The following is a 5,311-nucleotide window of genomic DNA, read 5'->3' as shown; positions in this document are numbered from 1 at the left end:
GCTCCCTCACAGCAGCGGGGGGTTCCTGCAGCCCTCCATTTCCCTCTCCCTGAGCAAACTCCACCTCGTCGGGAGCGTGCTGGTTTGTGTGCAGCACAAACATGGGCAGGGCCCCTGGTGAGCGGGGTGGGCCCAGGATGTCACCAGGACAACAAGCCCTGGGCGTCCCCCCCTAAGGAAGAGCCCCTTTGGGGGGGTCTCCTTCACTCCCCTCAGCCTTCTTGGGGTGCAGGAGCGGAATTTGGGGGAGAGCACAGCAGCAGCAGCGGGAAGGCCACTAGGGAAACCCACAAAGTGAGTTTAGAAGGCGCCGGTGTGCCCTGGCAAAATATAAGCAGAGGAGAGAATAATGCCGGTCTACCAGGATGCTTGGGCAGCAAGCAAACAGGGGCTTTGTCTGTGTCAGGAAAAGGGAAACTAAGGGAAAAAAAGAATGATGCTAAGTATGAAAAATTTAGTATTTCATGATGAGCTTGCTGCTGAAATCTCGACCTGGGAATCATCTCATAAGGAAACTAGGAAATCCTGCTGTCTGTGAGCAGGTTTTGTGATAAATAACAGAATAATTTTGCTTTTGCTAAAAGTAATTAAACAATTACTTTTATGGAGTTACCCTAAATCTGTTATTAAAAATTAGTGTTGTTAAAATTATAACAGTTAAGCAAGCCTTTTTTGATCACAAGTTATGCATAGGGTTGGGCGTTGTGTGGAGTTGGGCAAGCAAAAGGATGGGGAGGGGGTGGTCTGTGGTTAGGTATCATGTAAAGAGGAACGGAAGCCAGCAGAAAAAGGGTTAAGTGAAGAACTCCTGATGAAGAGGAACCTGGACTTAGTTCCCCCCACCAACACCCAGCTGTAAATTCCAGAGAAGAGGAAAGGGGGTGGGAAGGAGAGTGAGTGGACTTGTTGCTTGGCTTAGCCGTGTTGCACTGTTCTTTCTTTGATTTCATGTTTAAACCGAAGGTTACATACAACATTGCTGTTGCCTCCCCTGCTCAGCAGCTGTCTGTTTTGTGATAAGAAGTAGTGAAGTAGGGGAAAAGTGCAGGGAGAGACAGCCCTGAAGAAACCAAGAAGTAACTGCGCAGGTACAAAAAGGAGGACTGGAATTATAAAAAGAGGCCCCTGACAGGGCAGGTTGTACCATTGCGCTCAGAGCTGTATTCTTTGCTCCACTGACTTTGTCCCCAGTAAAACCTTTTTTATATATATACATGGGCTTGTTTCTCACAGTTTTAATCTCCGGTGGGCAAATTATTGCGATGCATAATACAGAGGCACCACAGTTAGGTCACCAGACACTGGGGAATAAGGGATTGAGTCCCTCTTAGGCATTTTTACTTTTCTTGTTCATCTTTTCTCCTCTTAATCCTGTTTATCATTTTGATGTCTTTTAATTCCTAATTAAAATCGCTTTTCTTTTTTTCAGCGCAGTGAAAGCACAATGGATAAAATGGGAAAGATACACTGCCAGAAGATACAAAGCAGAAGAAACAACCATTCTCTTTTGGCTTGAAAGTGAGTATTGTAACAGTGTAAAAGCAGTCTGTAGGTTTTCTGTATCACCTAGTTTCTTTCATCCTCTTTTTTTTTCAATTATTTTTTACAGAGCAATTGGCTAGGTAACTCTACAGTAGCAAGTTTTTATTTGTTCAAAATCCTTTGGTGTGTATAGTGGAACTGTTGGAGTGCAAAGATATTCTAGGCTAAGAGTCACAAACACATTTGTACTGAATTTTTGTGGTGAAAAAAATAATATTAGAAATTATAGCAGTTTAACATTTCAAGTATATATGAGCACAGAATTTCAGTTACTATCATATGCCCCTATTCTGAAAAAAAAAAAGAAGTATTTGTCTTACCTTCATGGCATAAATCGAAAGATAATGATGATTCTCAGTTGTGCTGAGTGAATCAATACGCTTGGTCAGAAGATCAGTAATAGGTGGAGATCTGGTTCTGCTTTGTCCCTTGCAGTGTGTGGCCTCAAATAGTCATTCATCTTAATGAAAACAGCTCACTAGCTTGCTTTCATAAATTTTGAGTACTGTTTGAATAAACCGAAGAGCCGCTGCAATCCAAACAACAGGCATTCTGCCTGAACTAGTTTCTAGTCTATGCAATGCTGCTTACACATATACAGAAATGGTCAGTTTTTCATGAGTTTTCAGTAAAATGAAACTATTTTTAATGCATAATATTTGGATACAGTACTTAGTAGTATAGGACAGCAAACAGATAGCACATCCTTCTCATGGTTTGGTGCATTGCCTTCGCAGCTTCCTAGTAAGAGATCGGCTGGCACTGGCTGCTGGACAGATGCTAAGCAGAGTTACAGCTTCCTTAGGTTCACTTTCTCCCTCCTAATGATCTGCTTTATACAAGTATCCTCACACATTGTTCCAGACAAATTGCATTTTAAAATTAGTTTTGGCCAATTTTATTAATCAAAACATGATGTGGAAAGCTAGAGATCTTTTTCATGAAGCAGTTGACATCTACAGTCTGTTGTAAACATTATAAAAGATATACAGTATGTTACAAATCAATCCAAAAGGAATGTATTCTGTTATGATTGTGGAGTGCTGGGAACACGGCTGTCCTGGTTCGGTCTGGAATAGAGCCTCTGGGAGTTCAGTGTGCTGCAGCAGCCAAAACGAATGTGAACTCTATTCCAGCCTGAACCAGGACAATGGCTCATCATCTCTCATGTGATCATCTTGCTTTTATCTTCATACCTAGCTTGTGATTACTTTTATGCTCTATTTAGATTGTAAGAATTTTGTGGCATGGATGACTTGCTTGTATTGTATGAAGATCAGTGGCTACCAAACTGTGACTCTTATCAAAACTTATACTATTTAAAAATTTAAGTATTAGTAGTAACAACAACAACAACAATAATAACAATTCATAGAAATCCATAGAATTTACCTTTACAGTCCTGCTCCATTAATGTGAACAAATTTCTTATATTCTTTTCAGGTATCAGAATTGTTGTCATCCCTCACAAATATTAAAAATGAGCAGCAAAAGTACCCACCACTTTTGGAGAAATCCCTCATCTCTCTCTTCTATGCTATACAGTCAGCAGTAAGATCTAATATTTGCGATGCTGCAGCATGTAACAAACACAAGTGTCTTTCTAATGTGTCTATTAGTATCATTTGTTACAAATAGATGTTGAAAATTAAAATGCTGAATCACCAAGCAGAGGAATGAGAATCCCAGGCAGTTTCATATCTGAAGATGTCAAACAGCTGTCTAAATCAAAGTAAAAAAAAATCTGTTGCTGGAGGGCACAAAAAAAAGCTGATCTTTGTGACCTACTGCAAAAACTTATACTCCCTTATGTGTTTTTGATCAAAAATTACCTTCTTCTGCCAATTTCTTTGATCCAAGACAAACATTTCAGTGGGGGGATATTATGTGAGATACATTTCAGGAAAAAGAGGAGGCTCCAACCAGCATTCAAGACTTCCTCCGTTTCTACATTACACACTGCTGACAGTGAGCAGTCTGCACTGATAATTATTTATGGATGTCTCAGAGTAGCAGAAATGGCATTAGCCATAAACAACAGAACAAACCTTAAAAAAAAAGGAGAAGAACTAAGCCTGAATTTCAAGACATAGGTCCTTAATATAAGAACTAAGATGTCACACTCTGATATAATTTCCAAATAATAGAAGCATGACTATCTGGGACATGGAAAAAGATGTTTGTCAAAGCAAAAGTGGGCAAACAATCTGCTGCATTTATTTACACCAAACATTTCTTCTTCTACAAAAGCCTGCAAGAAATATCAAAAACTTATACAAAATCATGACAGGCATTTGGTAACTCTCTCAGATCCATGTGCACAGAGGTAGTTAATTCATACAAGCCTGTTAGTTGCTCCTGACACTGAATTCTGTGGGAGACTTGGCTTGGATTTTACTGGAAGTTGGACTCGTAAACAATTTTCTCCTCATTTTAGTAAAGTGCTGGATTCTCAAACGAATTACACCCTGTTTTTTTAACTCTACATCTGCTCTGAAGTGTATTGACAGGCTTTTTTATAGATCTGCTACAGCTAATGGCTTGCATACACTGTGACCATTCTGTGTGGAGAGGCTACCACACCAGAACATTTTGATCTCACTTGAACAACAGAAGGGAGAACCTGTGCCAAAGCAACACTTTCCATACTTCTCCCCTCCTCCCCATCTTCATGACTTCAAAGTAGTTTAGGGCTTCGTATCAATTTTTCATCTGTTACTCAGTGCGTGTGTTTGTGTTCATATGCATGTCTAAGAAAAACATCAGTTAAGGAATCTGAGTGGCCTTCCTGCATAACTTGGGAAAACTTAAACCAATTTTTATAGCTTCTGGATTCTCAGATGTAACCTCAAATCTCCAAAGAACTATTTGGTGGAGGCTGTCGGTTTTCTACCATTACAATAATTTTGGGTGAGTCTGCACCTGAAGACTGCCATAGTATCCACTTCCTTACGTCCCTCAAGAAACTGACAATTGTTTAGTTTCAACTGGTTCCCATACTGTCCCTGCCAAGATGTTCCTCAGATGCCAACAGCAACAAAATCCATGCCTAGATGACCAAGGAGGCTTTAGCATGGAGACAGAATGAAACAAGCTGAAATAAGATCTGTTTTTTACTTCAAGTAGCAGATGCAACATAGGCAGCATCAGTACAAACCTGTCTTTACTGATCTGCCAGCAACACACACTATGAGAGTGAGCAGTTGTTAAGTGTTGATGTCTAGTCATTTTTTGGCATAGTAATTGAGACTGGCAGTATGAGTGCCAAACAGTGATGGTGAGGTGTGAATTATTTTTCCTCTTGACTTTTTAATCAGTAAAAATCTATCTACTTGTCTCAGTGGAAGCAGCACTAGGCCTATTTTTTTTTCTAAAAAACAAACAACAACAAACACTGTGGGTGTTTATCAGTGTGGATACCTCACTGCAAGAGTTAGGTCCTGAACATCCCTTTAAATTATAGCATGCAGAGGTCAGCATTCTGCCTTGTTACAGTGTACTCCCACCTATTTTAGAGAAAAAGTTGTATTCCATATGCATTAACATAATACACACTTTTTTCCCAGTGTCACAAATACCATATGTGATCTTCCACCACCTGGGGGACTGCAATGGAAATTGTATAAAGGGGCTGTGAAGAAGAAAGGGTTGTTCCAAAATTTTTTGGGAGGAGCAAATTACAGACCTTTCAAGATACCAGAGGAAAAAGGCACACTATGTCCTCCCTTTGATTTTTAATGATTCAATAATTTTCTCTGTTTATCCTGCA

The 5,311-nt window shown here is 39.8% G+C and overlaps 1 long non-coding RNA gene across 1 annotated transcript; it reads left to right on the top strand.

The window, feature by feature from the left end:
* Positions 1 to 1,126: 1,126 nt before the first annotated feature.
* On the top strand, positions 1,127 to 3,219 carry LOC116958913. Its single transcript, XR_004405545.2, has 3 exons — positions 1,127 to 1,190; positions 1,430 to 1,518; positions 2,986 to 3,219. It is a non-coding gene; the product is annotated as an uncharacterized LOC116958913 (long non-coding RNA).
* The last annotated feature ends 2,092 nt before the right edge of the window (positions 3,220 to 5,311 follow it).

The sequence above is a fragment of the Tyto alba genome, unplaced genomic scaffold, assembly GCF_018691265.1.
Source record: "Tyto alba isolate M040663 unplaced genomic scaffold, T.alba_DEE_v4.0 Super-Scaffold_13, whole genome shotgun sequence".
In the NCBI taxonomy this organism is placed as follows: domain Eukaryota; kingdom Metazoa; phylum Chordata; class Aves; order Strigiformes; family Tytonidae; genus Tyto; species Tyto alba.
The sequence above is the reverse complement of the archived record's forward strand: the minus strand, read 5'-3'. Positions and strand labels throughout refer to the sequence as shown.